The sequence below is a fragment of the Osmerus mordax genome, chromosome 16 (assembly GCF_038355195.1).
Source record: "Osmerus mordax isolate fOsmMor3 chromosome 16, fOsmMor3.pri, whole genome shotgun sequence".
Classification (NCBI taxonomy): Eukaryota; Metazoa; Chordata; class Actinopteri; order Osmeriformes; family Osmeridae; genus Osmerus; species Osmerus mordax.
Genome location: NC_090065.1, coordinates 15,103,865 through 15,122,038, shown reverse-complemented (window position 1 = coordinate 15,122,038; position 18,174 = coordinate 15,103,865). Strand labels below are relative to the sequence as shown.

Genomic DNA, 18,174 nt, shown 5'->3' with positions numbered 1-18,174 from the left:
AAATCCCTGTGTTTTCCCTGGAGCTGCCGACCGTCTTGTTTATCCTGCTACAGGTACGCTCTCCTATTAAGGGCAAGGCTTGTTTACAGGGAAAAGGTTGAATTATTTACCAACACAGAAGAGATAGAGAAAGAGACGGGTGGAAGAGAGGGAGTGAGAGAAAAAGAAAGTGAGAAAGAGAGAAAGAAAGAGGTATGGGCGGGGGTGCATGGAGTAGGATTTTTATGTTGTTTTTGAGGTTATGAAAAAGACGAGATAAATCATCCATGGACATTAAATATAAGTGTATAAGGGTTGTCCTGGGAAAAGGGCAGACTAGTAGAACTATGAAATAGGGCAGATAGAGGGAGGAGGAGGAGATGTAATTTGCTGTGGTAAACAAAATCGAGAAAAACTTCCTAAAGAAACTATACACATCGTTCATAGATGATCAATTAAATGCTTGTGAAATCTGCAGAAAGCATGCTCTAAGTTCAGCACAAACATTTTGAAACATTTCCGACATGTCAAAACACACCTTGAGGGTCAGACTTGTTTAATGTGTGTGCTTGTACCAGCTCTCCACTTTGAGGAGACTGTCTGTATGCTATCTGCATCTCAGCATCATTGCACACTACCAAAAACAACAGACAAAAGGAATGCAGGGGGGAGAAGAGAGAAAGGAGACAAACCAAATAATAAAGTCAATCTCCAGAGAAATAGTTTATGAGTGTGTGTGTGTGTGTGCGCAAGTGTATGTGCATGCATATGAGTCCATGTGAGAGCGAGGGAGGGAAACAGAGAGAGAAAGAGGGAGATGGAGAGGATACAAAGCCAAATGTAGAGAGGGAGATGGAGGGTCGGAGGACAGAAACCAAAGACAGAGGGAGAAATCAAATTTGCAAGAACATAACAAAAAGCTGTATCTCAGACAAAAGAGAACACACAAGGGTATTTGTCTAGCTGTCTGCTCCAGCAGGCTCCTCTGAACGTTTATTAAACTAGAACCCTTCAAGAGAAGGCAGAGAGTAGTCAACTATACAACTGGGGAGAAGAGAGGGAGAGAGAAAGAGAGAGAGAACCCTAGGTTTCCAGCCCCCTGTCTCTCAGAAATTCTTTTATTTCAGCCATGCATTAAGCTCGCTCCCCACTGAGCATTGCTCCCCTTCCTGGTGTGGATAAAGGCCGTCCCTGGGGGAAGCCGGCGGTAATTTCCAGCCTTGCCAGAAACTCAGGTATTAGAAAGGACCGCTCGGGGACCTGCACAATATACCTTCACAATATCAGACGTACTGAAAAAGCAGCACCCCCCCCCCCCACCCCTATCCTTTACCCCCCCCCCCCCCCCCCCCCCCCCCTCACATCCCCCATCCCTGACTCTCTCCAAAGCCAACCCCCCACCCTTTCCCCGAGCAAACTCCCACGAGACCCCCCCCCCCCCCCCCAAGTTCACATTTCTGAAGTGCAGACAGGGTGTGTGTGTCGGGGGGGGGGGGGGGGGTTCCTGTGGGACAGAGTACCAGCAATAGAAAAATCCACTGCATAGAGGGGATGGGGGGAGTGGGTGGTAGAAAAAAAAAAGAAGCACTTCCTCTCTGGTCTGGCAGGAGAGTCTTTTTTTCCCTTGGCTCCCACCAGAGGCTTTTTACAAAACATGTGTTGCTGACATGTTGACAGATTGCTCAGTGAAGTGTTAGGCGCATGCACACGGCTGGCCATTTAGAGGGACATGGCTTCCTACACAGCATCCTCCACCTGAGGCGCCATTGTTTTATACATCACCCCCCCCCCCCAAAGAAAAAAGGAAACAATAAAAAGAAGGTAAGGGAGCTCCTTCCTTTGTGAGGGGAGGAGAATATCAGAGACAGACCGAACGAATGAACGAGAGAAAGAGAGAGAGCGCCTCGGCTGAACCGCGGTGCCAGGGAGGGAATGTTTTAGGAGGGGGAGGAAGAGGAGGAGTAGGAAGTGAGGGGAGGGAGAAAGAGGAAGTGGGGGGGGGGGGGGGTTGCATGCAGGAATGAAAGAGGGATGGAATTGGAGGGATGGATGGATGCCTGGGGTGGGGGGTTATTTAACTCTGCATCAGGTAACCACATGGAAACGTAGCCCGGCCTCCCCCCCCCCCCCCCCCCCCGCCCCCCCTTTGTCTCCGGAGCAAACGCAAACCACAGTGGACGATCTGATCGGAGGCCAGCACCGGGCCTCTAACTTCAGCTCCTATCAGGATATCGACGGTGCGCGTCTTAATCGCCCTGCGGCTCTGAAAGTGCTGCCGTGGCAACGGGATGGAAATGGGGATCATAATGTATTCATGGTGCCCGCGACCTGGGGCCTGCGGAGCTGGCTCCCTCGGGACCGCACTTTACCCAGAGCCAGACGTGTCTGGGCAAAATCACTCCGTACGAGACAGGAGAGGAATACAGAGGAGGCAGGACACTGGGATGAAGGGAGGGAGGGATGGAGAACGGAGGGAATGGGGAGGGATAGACACACAGAGAGAGAGACAGGCAGAGAGAGGGAGGGAGGGAGGGAGGGAGGGAGGGAGGGAGGGGAGGGAGGGAGGGAGGGAGGGAGGGAGGGAGGGAGGGAGGGAGGGAGGGAGGGAGGGAGGGAGGGAGGGAGGGAGGGAGGGAGGGAGGGAGAAAGAGGAAAGAGTATGGTGTGGCGAGAGAGGAACAGAAAGAGGAGAGAGAGGGCAGTGGGGAGAATGAGCAGAGAGGGGAAGAGAGTACAGGAATCGGGGGAGGAGGTGGAGAGACAGGAGGGATGCAACGGAGAGAGTAGAGCAGAGGGGAATCAGAAAGGAGAGAAAAGATGGAGATCAAGAAAGGGAGAATGGTTGAAATGCTAAAATGGTTGAAGCAATGAGGGACAATGGGACAGGAGATGAAAGGTAAACAAAAGCCAGTGAAAGGTAACCTGCACAGGGATGCAGTGAAAGAGAGAGAGAGACAGAGAGAGACAGCGACTGAGAGACAAAAAGAGAGAGAGAGAGTAGAAGAGAGAGACATCAGGCGACAGCGAGGGAGGTTTCAGAACAAATAAGCGGGGGTTGGGATTGTATCAGGTAGGGGGGTCTGGGGGATTGCTTAGTTGAGCGCCTCCACCTTGAGAGGCACGATGCTGCTTGACCAGCTCGGCTGGAGAAATAGATTGCAGAGGAAATTGCCCCAGATTACCAGGGCCACAAAGACACCAGCCACCGGCGAAGATGGATAAATGGTCGGATGAGTAAATGAACTGAAGGATAGAAGCCAAGACGGATTGCCGGGGCGATGGATGGAGAGTCCATTCCCCAGTCATCCCCCTTCCTTCTCTATATATCAATGTAGCAGATAGATCTTTTCCAGGCGAGATAGTGAATGATCTCTGACCCTTCCTCTCCTAATGATCTCCATTGCACGTCTGCGTACTAACACACACATTACACCCACACACATATTACACACACACAGTTCCCCGACAGGCCTTGCATCTACATGGGGCCAGATACGCTGGGCAGAGTGCCAGGTAAACATCCTCAAGCTGTATGAAACCATCTGCAGAGGGCACAGCTAACTGCTAGCTTACACTCCATCTCAGAGCCCCTCAACGTAACAGCACCCGAATAGACAATAGATAAACGGTGAGCATGTCTTCAACAGGGTTTGAATTTAGAAAAACTTTACAAACTTTGCGTGAATACTTTTTGTATTTGATTTTTGATAACATGTACCTCCCCATAGGCAGAGATTAAAAATATCCTAACTCCACAAAAAAGAGCAAGGGTTTACCTGCAGAGTGAGGTGTGTTGTCTAAGACTAACTACCCTCCACACGTAGCAGGCCCTCAGGCATTCATACTAGGGCCACAGACAAGTCCCCTGTCTCCCTGCTTCTCTTTTGTTGACAGGTTCTTCAATACTAGGCACAGACACAGACCACTGTGTGTGTGTGTGTGTGTGTGTGTGTGTGTGTGATGACTGTATTGCACTGCACAAGGCTGAGGGAAATATGGAGAGAAGGAGGAGGGAGGGAGGTAGAGGAGGGGGGGGGATGATATAGAGAAAGAAAATGGAGGGAAGAAGAGGGATGGAGAGAGGATGGGAGGCGGGAAAAGAAAGGGAGGACATTGAGGCAGAGCATGATTGAGGGAGGCAGAGATAGACAGCAAGAGAGAGAGAGAGAGAGAGAGAGAGAGAGGGAGAGAGTGAGAGAGAGAGAGAGGGAGAGAGAGAGAGAGAGAGAGAGAGAGAGAGAGAGAGAGAGAGAGAGAGAGAGAGAGAGAGAGAGAGAGAGAGAGAGAGAGAGGAAGTATAGAGGGAAGTATAGAGGGAGGGAGAGAAGGAGGGAGGGAGGGATAGCCAAGGACATCAACAGCGAGCTCTCACAGAGAGATGACCCCTGGCCATCCCGAGGCATCTGGTTTATCTGGCTGTCTGGGTAAGCCACGCACACACCTAATGACTCGGGCCTGGCTCCTGTCCCTCAGGTTGTTTCATCCCGGATTACGGAGAGGGAATGACAATGGGCTCGTAAACTACTGGGCTCTCGCAAGGCAGGCCCTATCTGATGAAGAGCTCTCCACCACGGATTGGACTACGGTGGAGTTGAAAAGAAGGTTACAGCCAACTTGTTGTAAGTTTACTGAGAGATTCGAGTTGCGTTCCCCTCTGCCCGACAATAGGAAAAGGCTGCGAAGCTCAATGAGTTGGGACATTTTACATTACATTTAGTCATTTAGCAGACGCTCTTATCCAGAGCGACTTACAGTAATTACAGGGACATTCCCCCGAGGCAAGTAGGGTGAAGTGCCTTGCCCAAGGACACAACGTCAGTTGGCATGACCGGGAATCGGACTGGCAACCTTCGGATTACTAGCCCGACTCCCTCACCGCTCAGCCACCTGACATTTTACTTTGTGAGAGCGAGTAACATTTCCGAAACGCCGTGAACTTGAATGCTGCCCAGGTGCTATGTGGGCTCATGTTCCGCTACTAGCCCTAATCTGGGCTGATGGAAAGATGTTCTTGTTACGTGGGGGTGTTGATCCTGAACGCATATCCACATCTACCTCTGCAGTGGAGATTAGTAAGCATCCGGGGTCTGCATATTGATGGCCAGACTTGGCCTGTTTGCATATTTACTGGCCTCAGAGCCCTGTCGCCTGAGGTGAAAAGCAAATTACATTTCTGCTTACCCCCACGCGGACAACCCTTTAAAACACACTTTCGATCTCTCTCTTCCTCACTTTCTCTCCATTTTTGTTATTTATGTTTTTTCCCTCGCCCCCTCCCCTCGTTTCTCTTAACATGCTGATCAGCCATCTTGGAGTAAGCATCCATGCCCACCCTGGTATCATCCGAATGGCAGTCTCATTTGGCTAACATCATCATGGTGTAATCTTGTTGGAGAGAGCAATCAGTTTACTTTGGAATTAGGTATTCCGTCGGCGGACCCGGGGAGAGAGAGAGCTCACAGGGTTTAAGGCATGCAAACGGAGGCTCGCTCCCCGGAATATGGTCCTGCCACCGTCCTGCCAAACGCAGTTCACACAGGCTCCAAGCGAGAGTAATGAACGGCCAATGGGAGACCGGAATAATAAGGCTATCGGATTAAAATCCAATCACACGTTGGTTGGGCGTGTTTACTCTGTTTGTGGGGTATGTTCAACAAAGCATGCAGAGGATGTACAGAATGCCTCATTCTTTGACACACACACACACAATTCTTAACATAGAGATTTCTTCTATGTTTACTACAAGCCAACCCCTCCTGATTGACATCATTGGATTCATTTTGAGTATCCATGCAATGAATATAGAAAGTATCGAATTTAAATACAAAGGGCGATGGGGTGTGTGTCTATCCACAGGTGAGCCTTTTCTCTCTTTTAAAACACGGACTTGTTGAGGGCAAAGAAAGCCCAGATGGTGAAGTTACTATTTAATCAGGGAGTTTAATGCCTGGGTTTATCGCTTGGTCACGTCTAAAGCTGGCACTCTCAGCATAGCCTCCACTGAATTCCTGTCTCTCGCTGGACTCCTATCTCTTCGGAGAGACTCTGATCAAATCGATTGATGCCTCCTAGATGATCGATCAAGCAGGCAGGTTTGAGGTGGAATAGATTAGATGACCTTTACATTCTCAGCAGAAGTGCACCCTACCACGGTCCACTGCTCTTAGGAATACACTCTGTACGAGCTGACACACTGGGTTTAACTTCGCACCAGTACTTGATGTAAGACACACCCACACACACACAGACATGCACAGTGTACGCCGCGCCAAAGCATAATCCAGCTGGTACCCTCAGAGACCTGAAACGACACCCATCCTGCCCATAAACCCACATTTATGAACCCACCTTCCAGCTCGAAAAAAGGCAATTAGCGCCGAGGAACAAATGTGTTACTTCATGTGATATTTGAGAAAGCGTGTCCTGGTGGGTGGGTGGGTGAGTTCCCCATATCCTGGAGACTGGCTATTCACCGAGCAATCCACAGTCCCCCACCCACCCACCCACCCACCCAGAAAACACCCCGCGGCCAACAACAACAACCCCAGGGAGGGCTGGCGGTCGGGGGGGGGGGGGGGGGGGGGGGGGGGGAACAGTGCGACGGCGATAGTGGAGCCCCAGAACCTCCGGCCAGCAGGATGCCGTCACACAGCTGGCTCCGCTCCTTCCTGTGGGTCCGTTCCACAGAGAACCACCCGGGGGGACACATAAACCTGTCGGACCGGTCACTCTTTCCACCATCCTCCTCCCCTCCTCCTCTGCCGCCTCCACCCTCCACTCTACCGGCCAGCTTGGCAAGAGTCCGTCTCAGGAAAAAGCCCGTCGGGGATCAATGTGCAGTACATTTCCATGCAGACGTAGGCAGAAATGTTGTGACCTTTTCGTTTGTAAGTATTAAGGAGGTCCACAAAGCCGATACAAGACTCTGTCAGGGTTGGGCGTCGTGTTCAGTGTGGTAAACTCCCCTGTTTGGTAGTACTGCAGACTCCTCACAGACATTGGGGCACTCTTGGCATTTGGTATGCTAATACAATGTGTTAATTACACGTCAAGTGTTTATTCATGTTTCACACTTCACCTGATTGTTTATTAATCCAAACCGGAGTGAGCGAACACTCATTTGTCACCAGTAGACTTGACACCTGTTAGGCTGCCTTCTGCTCAAAAGAAACATGATTGGTACAAACAACAGTCATTTGTTCATAGAAATTATCTTAAAGTGAGGTGAAATGATTTGAGTCAGAACATAGCTGCTGGCAAATTAGTAATACGATTGAGGCTGGATCGGAACTTTTTGCATCCGTATCAATTCCAAGCAAGGAAGCACACCCCCCCCCCACACACACACACACACTTAACAAAAACTGTGAAATATGATGGACCATGGTACCACCAGGAAAGGCCGAAAAAGTGAAATTACACAGAGCATAAAAGAGGTCCAACTGTTCATAAAGTTTTCAAGATTCCTTTTTGCCTCGCGCTCCGTCCTAAGCACTGTTTTCCTTGTGTCTGCTTCATCATTATTCTGGTAGGCAGTCACACGTTTGAGAGAGGAAAAAAGAAAATCATTTGAATTCCCGGGGCCCTGAGGAGAGCGAGGCTCTGAGGGGCCCAGAGGTAAGATCCAAGCTCGCACGCCCTGCCCTTCCATATAGCTTCCCTACCTGTAAACATCTCCACCAGCTTCTCACTTTCAAGACACGTCGCGAGAAGCCGAGCAGGCCGAGCAGGGATTGAGTCTTGTATATTTGTTTTTCCCTGCGTTTCTTCCTCTCTTCCCCTGTCAGCGCATGCAACCTGTCTGGCATTAATGATGTCGTTAATAAAAAAAAAGAGCTGGGTCTGTTCGGCGCGTGGATGATGTGCCTGGCAGGTCTGGTGCCTGTCCTTCCGAGAGATAAGCCCACTGCTGGCCTTATCAGCCGCCCACAGCCCCACCCGGCAGCCACGGCCGCTGGACACACCACCAGTCAGCTCATCACGGGGTAATTACCACCTATGACGGGCTCCACAAAGCAGCCCTCTGCCAACCCCCGCCTCCAACACCCCCTGCCTCCGACTGGCCCTGAATACAACAACCGGAACCAACACCGCAGGCTCAACTGGTGAGTTGTTTCTTTTTTTCTATTTTTTTTCGCTCATGTGGAGCAGTACGTCTGTAGAGACGGTAGAGGTTTCAATGTGGGTGGCCCAGCCCTGAGCCTACCTGCTCTGCATGCGTAGGAACTAGGAAGGATAATGGCCTTTTTGTGGAACGACATTTCTTTGTATCGGCTCAAAGTCGTGCGCGTAAGCGTCGCCTCGCGTTGGAGGCGAAGTCAGTCGTCTCCATGGCGGGAGCCTCGAAGCCAAAGTCGCTCGCGCTACACTGCAAGGGAGCGCTTTCTTTTATTCAATTGTTTTCCACTTCCACGAGCGCGTGCCAAGGGGGGAGGAAAGCGACGGCTTAACACGCTCTGCAATTCAACACGGCCAGACGCAGTCCTATTAAGATTTAATGTGCCATTCTTCTGCCTGCGCCGCTGAGAAAGACTCTCTGGCTCGGAGAGAGGGAGTGAGTGAACAAAGAGCAGGCAGAGCTATAGAGAGATACAAGGAGGGAGAGAGAGAAACAGAGAGGGTGATGGAGAGAGAGAGAGAGAGAGAGAGAGAGAGAGAGAGAGAGAGAGAGAGAGAGAGAGAGAGAGAGCAAGAAGGTGATAAAAAGAGAGAGAGAGAAGGTAGACAGACGGAAGGCAGATCGATGTATGTAAAAAAAAAAAAAAAGGGGAGAGTAGGAGAGACAACCATGACCGTGCCTTTGTCACGGCACTGATAGCCTTGACAAGAGAACCACCATCTGAGAGGGAACACATCACAACAGAGCACAGGAGGACACAGAGCCAGGTACCGCCATAGACAGTAAGGAAGACGTCATCCAATAAATTGTTCTGGAGTTCTGTATGGGCCTCCATGGGATCATCTGTACTCCTCCTCCCTGGTTGTCTACCTAAGAAAGAGGTCATGTGAATGCTTTAGTCACAGCATGCTATTTAACCCCTCGGGCCAGGAATTATGTCCACGACCGAACGCCCGAGCACGCAGGTGTGTTTGTGATTGTGTGTTTGTGCGGGAGAGAGAAACAGGGGAAGCAGGAACACAGAGGGAGAGAGACAGAGAGACAGAGAGACAGAGAGAGAGAGAGAGAGAGAGAGAGAGAGAGAGAGAGAGAGAGAGAGAGAGAAAGAGAGCGTGATAGAGAGAGAACAGGATGAGAGAGAGAAGGGAAGATTTGATGACCCAAATAAGGGGCAGTGTGATTCAGGGCAGGTCAGTCAGTTGCTATGTCTACCTCTCACACACATACCAACACAAACAAACAAGATGTCCCCCCTATGATTATTTTGATTGTCTTCCTGCGAAAAACTGCAGTGCCTCTCTGACAAAGACCAATAAATACTTGATATGGTGCATAATGTGTGCGGTTCCGAAGCGCAGGGGGAGAGAGGAAGAGGGCGTCGTCACGAGGGCATGCGCTTTGAATTCCGAACGACGCTCCCGTTAACGGTAACGGCACCGTCACACAGAGAGGAGGAACGCACGGGGCGCCGCTCCGGCTCCCCTGACCTCCCCCCCCCCCCCCAACCCCCCCCCCCCCCCCCCCCTCACTTTCTAAGCCTTGTCATCAGTGTGGTGCTCTTTGTACGGCGATGTCGCGAGCCGCCGGGGCAAAAATAAAAATTAATGCAGAGGCATATCTGATGCACGGCAGGGACTCGGGGTTGGATTAATCAGGTCTGTTCCCTTTAGCCCCCCCATCCCTCTCACGCTCTCAGGCTTCAGCAGCAAACCAGAGTCTTTGCAGTTCGGCACATTCTTCTTGGCAGCCGCAAAGCAGCTGTTGGATCAATAGGCAAAGTTAGCTGGGGGAGAATAGAATAGTCTGTTCAGCCAATGAGAGGCTTTGGAAAGAGTTACTACAAGACATGGGCTGCCAGAAAGTTCAAAGTTGTGGTCCGTTACTGAACATTTCCATAAAGCTAACCCAAAAGACTTGACGGGAGATGAAATTTACACGCTTCGAACAAACGTGTTGCTGAAGACAGGCTAGAACAAGGAGAACGGGTTCAGTTCGTTAAACAAGGTGCTGATCAACTGAGGAGAAAGTAAACAGATTTGGACCTTAATTTGAGGAGAACAACTTGTATCTATATCTTCACCATCAAATTATCTCTGCAGAATCGCCTGGATCTTATTGTATTTCGTCTTCTTCTTCTTCCATCGCACATTAATGTGCAGTATCTCATTTGTATTTTTCTCATAAATCTAAAGTGTACTTTATTGGAGCCGAACGCATTTCCAAATCTCCACAGGCAAGGAGTAGAGGCAAAATCTACATAATATAAATCCATATGTGGCCCAGTTCTCTCTCTGTGGCACCCTCTCTGATTGATTTCTTTATCTGAGGGAAGCAGAAGACATGCTCTGTTTGCCCGCACACACTGGCCGGCAGGAAAAACAGAGAAAGACACTTATTAAAAAGGTCACCTCGCAGAGGGTTAAAATAGCAGGGCCGCGTGTCCCAGTCTCCAGGGGAGGGGGAGCGGCCGTGCCCCTCCTCAAGTGAAGGACACAAGAAAAGGTGTTGCTCCAGGGAGCCAGGGCCCGCGTAATGAAAGGATGGCCACTGGGCCGACAGCCCTGAGTGTGTGTGTGCGCGCTGGGCTATTCACGACACCTTCCGAAAGGCAAACGGAGAGGAGGAAACTAACATCGTGAGGCTTTGTGGAAACGGCTGCCTCGAAGACTTCCACTCGGTGCCTGCGTCGCACCAATTATTTACAGTTGGGCCTGGTAGGGCAGGGTGGGATCTGGGTAGGAGGGAGTACGAGATATGACACAGGGGATTTCATGAGACTAGTATGTCTCTCAGGAACCCATTCTCTTGGACACCATATGAATTTCATAACTTGAATATGAATATGTGCTCAGCACTTATAAAAGGGGTACCACAGAGGGTGCACTGTCTCTACTGCCAGACATTGGGAGGCCAGCAAGAAGACAGCACAACAGAGAGAGAGAGACACAAAGCATTCGTGAAGTTGTTTTTTTTCTCCTTTCCGAGAGGCCTACAGTGTGGAAGCGCCTCCTGTCTCCTCCCCTGGGCAGCCTAAAGCCCTGACGGCAGGATGCTGGATCCCTGCACGGAAACCTGATCCCCAGCCATCCTGGAGCCGGAGGGGGGTGACCGGGGGGAGCGACGTACCACCTCCCCCACCCCCGGAGCCCCCTCCACCACTGCCCTAGAGTTAGCGGGGCGCTCTGGGGGAGCATTCCTCCAGCCCTGCCCCAAGCTCCAGTCCTCCGCTCTCTCCCTGAGTCTCCGGAGGAGCATTCTTCCAGCCCTGCCCCAGCCTCTTCGACTGAGTCTCCAGGGGAGCATTCCTGAAGCCCTGCCCCAGCCCAAGACGGAGGAGTCTCCCCTAGGGAAACATTCCTGCAGCACTCTCTCTCTCTCTCTCTCTCCCTCCCCATCTCCCCCTCTCGCGGCTCTCGCCTTCCTCCGCAGTCCAGCATTAGCGCGATCGATAGCACCGATCGCATCGGGGACACGAGGCAATCCATACCCCTGGGCTCCCTTAGCGCACTGCAGTGGTCACGGCTTAAGTGCACGGAAAGGTGTTATACCTCCACCAGACGGGAGGGGAGACAATGGCGGCCATTGATCGGGGTGACATGTTACATCTCTCTCTCTGTCTCTGTCCATCGGGCGTGGTCTACTTGCTGCAGGAGTCGGTGAGGGAGCTTCTTCAGCCTGCGAACTGTACAGGGTGTTGTCAGATTTGGTAACCCAGGATAGGGAGACCAGGGGTAGAACAAGATTGCTGTGATTGCTGCACACAAGTGTGTGTGTGTGTGTTTGTGTATGTACATGTGTTAATAGCACTAAATTCAGCCTTTTACCGCAAAATAAATAAATACATAAATGAACAACACACACAAAACAGGGTTCCGTTTTGTCAAAAAATGCTAACAAAATCTCCAAATGATGATTGGTTCCAGTCAGGCTTAGAATTTGTTTACTAAAAATAAAACGTCAGAAAAGCATGTAGAAAATGGGGAGTTTAGCAGGTGCTGGGCTTTGATTAGAAAAGGGTTTTAATAAAGGGATCCATCTGTGAGCAGTGATTTGATGTATGGCAGATTAATTGGTCATGGATGTCAACGTAAATGCCACATAGGAAATCTCCTCCGCAGATTCCAGAAGAAAAAAAACTGTACTTAGTATGCCATCTAGAAGTTTCTTTTTCCCCACTGTGTTGGAATACTAATAGAGTGGTTTTGCACAGTTACAATGCCCTAATGGCAATTAGATTCTTTTGTTTGGTTTCCACAGGGGTTCCCCTCCTAACTGTGTTTTTTAGCATTGGAGCAATTAAGAGTTATGTGTCCGTGAGATTGACATTAATAAAGGGCTTGCTTAATTATAGAAAGAAAAAAAAGATATGGCATGGGTTGTCATGACCACACGGTGATCACGTTCCACATCAAAAAGACTTGTCCCCCTCCTCGAAACATGCTATTGTTTTGCTCCCGAACTCTTTGAAGCTGTGAATGGTGTAGCCATTCACCTCCTACCCCTTCAAATTATAAAACGTTGAATATGAATAATTGGCGATACAGTACGAGCCGTCAGACATACCGCAGGGTGCGCTGACACTCTACCTGCTCTACTTTTAATAATGGCTTTTGTGTCCGGATTTCATATGTACTGTGTGCCAAATAGGATCAATATTGGCTTGATGGATTGCTGCGTGTATTGAAAGGAGGTGGCTGAGAGCTTCACTACATTCTCTTCAAACCCAGTAATGCTTTTGTTGGAGAACGGCTCACAGCACGTAAACAATACATTGAAATTCACACCTTCCAGAAAAGAATATTTCCATGGAAATGAACAAGCATGTGAAGACACACATGTTGCCACACACTTGAGCACACACACACACACACACACACACACACACACACTGTACTACACACACACACACATACTGTACTACACACACACACACACACACACACACTGTACTACAGTACATTTAGTGAGACTGGGTTTCAGTTCATGGAAAACCTTTGTAATGCTCATGTGGGATATCTTCCTGCTTGTTTGGAAATGTGAGAGCACTCAGAATCATTCCTTCCCCATAATTTGTGGTTGGCTGGCTGTGGGTTACAAAATACTGTCTGAAATCCAACTACACTTGAATGTAAACAAAGGAGGATCTATAGTGCCTTATTGGGCGGCGCAATTTCACAATTGCTATTAAGCCCGAACCAAAGGAAAACCTAACTTTACAAACTTGAACGACAGTCTTCATTTGAAATTATGTTTTGTGGTGTAGAAGAGAGATTAAAAAAAGGTGTCCTTCGCCAGATGACAGGAAATGTGTGTCAGGGTGGGCTTTTCTTGGTGGGGTACCTGACAGGACATGGAGTTTTGCATAAAGGAGAACAGAAGGACCACGAGAAGCCCATGGAAGTCCTCCGCTCACATCATTAGTTCTCCCCAGCACCTTGTCACAGTATTTATAGCTATGCTCATCCATCAGCAGGCCAATGACACAGTCTGCCATTGGCACCCTTCTCTCACGAGTCCCAGTAGGCAGTCTGCAGGATGCCTAGCCTGCTGCATGGGGGAGAACCGCTGGGATCCACTCAGAGCGCGGATATTGTGGGACCTCAAGGACATTGACTTGGGGTTAGCCCCGGAAGCTAGCTAGCTTTTGCGTGGCGATGGGGTTCAGTACATTGTAGTGTCCAAACATGTGTGTGTGTATATATTCAGTATATTGTTTATACAGTACATCTATATAGATATATTCATTCGTTTCAGAGCCATTTTACCTCAGAACGCATTTACCTAGAATGTATTTGTGTATGTTTGTGTGTGTTCATTCCACACTGGGAGCACTCCTAGGTGGTTGGTCGTGCAGTATGGCAGGGCCCTTGGTGCGCTGCACCCAGCACAGGGCGAGGTGTGTCTGGCAGAGGGGGCGTGGAGAGATAGGCAGGACCGAGCAGAGAGGAGCGGAGTGGCAGAGCGGAGGGGGAAACGCACTGAGGTGGGCTGAGCGTTGTTTACCTGTCAGCTGGCATTGATTAATCTTGTGTTCGGTGAGATCGCTCAGCGACTCAAACACCTGCCGGCAGCTGTCGCAGCTGTGCAGCGCGGGCTCGTCGTCCTCCTCCTCTCCCTCCTCCCCTTCCTCGGGAGACAGAAGCCTCTTCCTCAGACGCCGGGGCTCGCCATCTTCCGTCGCCCTCTCGAGGGCACACTCTGAATCTGCCCACACACACACAGGAAATGACAGCACAAAAACACAGTCAGGGGTATGACCCACACATTGAGGTGCTGGCTGGACACCTCTGGATGACAATAAAACTGATCTCTAGACTCAGGTTTTAATAAAAACAATAATAAAAGCTGTAATAAAAATGCAGGCGCAATTCAGACAACTGTAACTCAGCCACTTCCGCTATAACACTGTTGGTTGTGAGTACACACATAGTACACACACATACATATGTACACACACACACACATACGTCTGTTATGAGAAATGGTCTTAAGTTGTGTTTGCCCTTCTTCACTCAAGCAAAACTACAATATATGAAACAAGCGTAAAGGGAATATGAGTTAGTAATAAATCTATGATTCGAGCTTGGTAAAAAAAAAAAGAAATCCACTTGAGAATGCTGAATTGCATCACTCCAGGTCTGTGAAAAGGAAATGCACCGACCGTTAATCCAGACATTGGTGAGACCTGACATACTGGTACCACAGGCGATGGTGAGACCTGACATACTGGTACCACAGGCGAATAAAGTGTACCACAGTAACCTACACACATACACTAGCTGAGATTGGTGTGTGTTATGCAGTCGTCACGACACACTTTCCTGAATTATTCAGCCTTGCTTGCAGGCAGCCGCGGGTCGCACACATCAATATTCTTCAATCCATCTGCAGTTTTGTCTCTTGTTGGCTTTGTGCTGTAGCAGTGCCAGGGGTGGGCCAGACTCTACTGTGGAGCATAGTGCCAGGGGTGGGCCAGACTCTACTGTGGAGCACAGAGACAGGGGTGGGCCAGACTCTACTGTGGAGCACAGAGACAGGGGTGGGCCAGACTCTACTGTGGAGCACAGAGACAGGGGTGGGCCAGACTCTACTGTGGAGCACAGTGCCAGGGGTGGGCCAGACTCTACTGTGGAGCACAGAGACAGGGGTGGGCCAGACTCTACTGTGGAGCACAGTGCCAGGGGTGGGCCAGACTCTACTGTGGAGCACAGAGACAGGGGTGGGCCAGACTCTACTGTGGAGCACAGAGACAGGGGTGGGCCAGACTCTACTGTGGAGCACAGAGACAGGGGTGGGCCAGACTCTACTGTGGAGCACAGAGACAGGGGTGGGCCAGACTCTACTGTGGAGCACAGAGACAGGGGTGGGCCAGACCAAACCCGGCTACACAGCCACAGAGACAGACGGGGGGCTAGGAGGTCCATACGACACTGCAACACTCAAACAAAACAAGGACTGCTGCACTCATTTATCTATATCTGCATTAGAGAGCAGAAATGACACAGTTGTCTTCTGATTAGGCAGCCTGGCCTGCAGTCCTTTCTCCCCCCCGCTGTGACTCTCCCACTTCAATACAATAAGACTGATTACAAAGCCATACTCGCAATTAAACAATCATGCCCCACTGTTTCAGCTCCCAGAGCTTTGTGGGGAGTGAGCTTGGACCTGTACCGGCAGCCATTTTGAGACCCATGCTCTGCCAGTGCTTCTCAACAAACTCTGGAGGGAACATCGGGAGCAGGCCTCCCTTCTGTCTGGTACACAGTTAACACCGCCTCAGGACGCCGAGGGAAGCTCACTAACGTGTGGCAGTGTTTGGCAATGAGCCTGTCCTGTGTGTGTGTGTGTGTGTGTTTGTGAGGGGCAGCCATTTTAAGTCCTTCTCCGTCTGTGGGGTGCTCTTAAAGAGTGTGAAATTCCTCCAGGGGAGGCGGTCCAGAACTCATCAAGGCCACCCAGGATTTTTCCTTTCCCTCCATCCGCGCCAAGTATTGATGTAACATCACACCCTCCATTGTCCTTCCCTCTTGGCGACGGAGGCTCTCGGAACATGCCCTCTAAAAATATCAGACCTGTGTTCCCTGGTGGGACCATGCAGAACAGAACAGAAGGTGTTTCAAGAAAATGAAAATCCCAACCCAATCCTCACAGATGCAGGCTTTCCCTGGCTCTGGGGGGAAAACGATTCGGTCTGAGGCCAAACGCCACACAATATCTCCATGTATGATTCACCCATGAAAGAAGAACGATGAGTACCACACAAACACGACAAAACTTCTCGGCTCTTAACGACTGAGATTTCACGATTGAGTTTGGAAGGGGGATTTTTTTTGGTCATTTGAGGTACTATAAATAGTTTGTCCTGATTTCAGCATGACTAGTCTTTGTGTTGTTGACTCAGACAATACCTAAAGTGATTACAAAATCAAGAAGCTACAATGTCCTTTTAGTAGAACCTATACGACCAGGTCAGCATCTCCCATAGAGCATTGACCCCCACACCCCTCCCTATGACCGGGTCTGAGTTGGGGGGGTTGGGAGGGATTGACACGACAAGGTCAAAGCCAGGTTTGGGATTAGGGGCCTGGCGTCGATACTGGGGTTCCTGGGCCTTTGGGTCTCATACACTAATCCATTACATCTGGACATCCGCCTGTACCAGTCTCCACAGGCACGACATCGGATCAATACCCCGATGCTTAGGAAGCCTGACAATCACATGGAATATTGCTTCTTGGAGGTATATCAGCATTTTCTTCACAGCTACATGAGAAGGCACTTGAATGCAATTTGCTGTCAATTGTTTCGAAAGTCTTCTCCGTGTTTCACTCCAAACAACCATTTCTTTGAAATCAATGATAATGTGGGGGAATTGTGGAGGACACCACATTTCATAGGAATAACCAAATCATCCATAAAGCCATCATGTGAGCAAGCTGGGTGGAAGCCTGGATATTGAGCCAATCAAAAGGTGAAGACTGCATATGGTGGTTGACACGGTCGCCAGAGGCCTGGCCATCCATCATTCTGGTGACTGTACGCTGTCTGTCGATGTGCCTGGTGACATTTACCCTGTCACAACTTTCATCTGGCTGGTGAGACGGGAGAGCACGCCCCCAGACCCCCAACCTTCATATTATTGAATATTTTTATGCTCTTAAATATTTATAATGTTTTAATTGATGTTCTTCTCTGCTCTCTCACACCCATCGGGGACACCTGCCCCCCAGCAGAGCATGCGCCCCAGCTACCCCCCCCACTCCCCGGCCGCTAACCCACTGAGACGGGCTGGGGAGGATGACCATGGGGAGAGGAAGGGACAGGAAGGAAAAAGAGAGGATGTAAACAAAAGAGAGAGAGAGAGAGAGAGAGAGAGAGAGAGAGAGAGAGAGAGAGAGAGAGAGAGAAGAAAGGAAAAGAGAAAAAAGGGAAAGTAGTCAAGTAGTCTCTCAAACTCATTTGTGAGAAAAGGAGTGAAAGTGAGAGGCACTTTCAAAGACTGCTCGGCACTGTCACTCATTTTGGTGCCAACTACTTTTACTGCAACGACGGAAGACCCTAACCCTACTAATCGAACTTAAACTCACTCCACTCCAACCGTGATATCGAGAGAGAGCTGGCGCAGGCGTGAAATCACCCAGGGTGGTACAGGCTCTCGTCAGCGGAAGCCATTCTTTGAGCTAGGAAAGACCTCCGGAGCTTCAAGAACTTCATTACCAGTTCATAACAAGCGCTCAATTTCCATCTTTGTAACTTTTTTTTTTTTTTTTTTGCTTTCACAGAGATTCAAGATCCAGCGATGGCTCCTTTCCCCAGCTATACCCCCACCCGCTCCACCACCCCCCCCCCCCCCCCCCCCCCCAAATTCGAATTAAGAATTTATTTTAACCAGCGAGCGGCTTCAGTCGACACATGTCGGTGAGGCCTGATCAAAGGTGTGCACGCTCCTTTATCAGAGTGAGGGGAGCCTGTCAGAAATAAGAGGACATTAAGATTGAATAACCTTCACACGGGTGCCGGCGCCTCATTATTTAAAAATCTAAAACTTCTCGCCGAGCAGTCTGCCCGCCGATATA

At 49.9% G+C, this 18,174-nt stretch overlaps 1 protein-coding gene across 2 annotated transcripts in view; it reads right to left on the bottom strand.

Moving 5' to 3' along the window:
- Positions 1-18,174, bottom strand: part of LOC136959533 (zinc finger protein 521) — an 85,637-nt gene that overhangs the window by 56,182 nt on the left and 11,281 nt on the right. For both annotated transcript variants that reach the window (XM_067253898.1, XM_067253899.1), the window contains exon 3: positions 14,102-14,302. The gene's annotated coding sequence lies outside the window, so the exon portion shown is untranslated. The remainder of the gene's footprint in view (positions 1-14,101; positions 14,303-18,174) is intronic.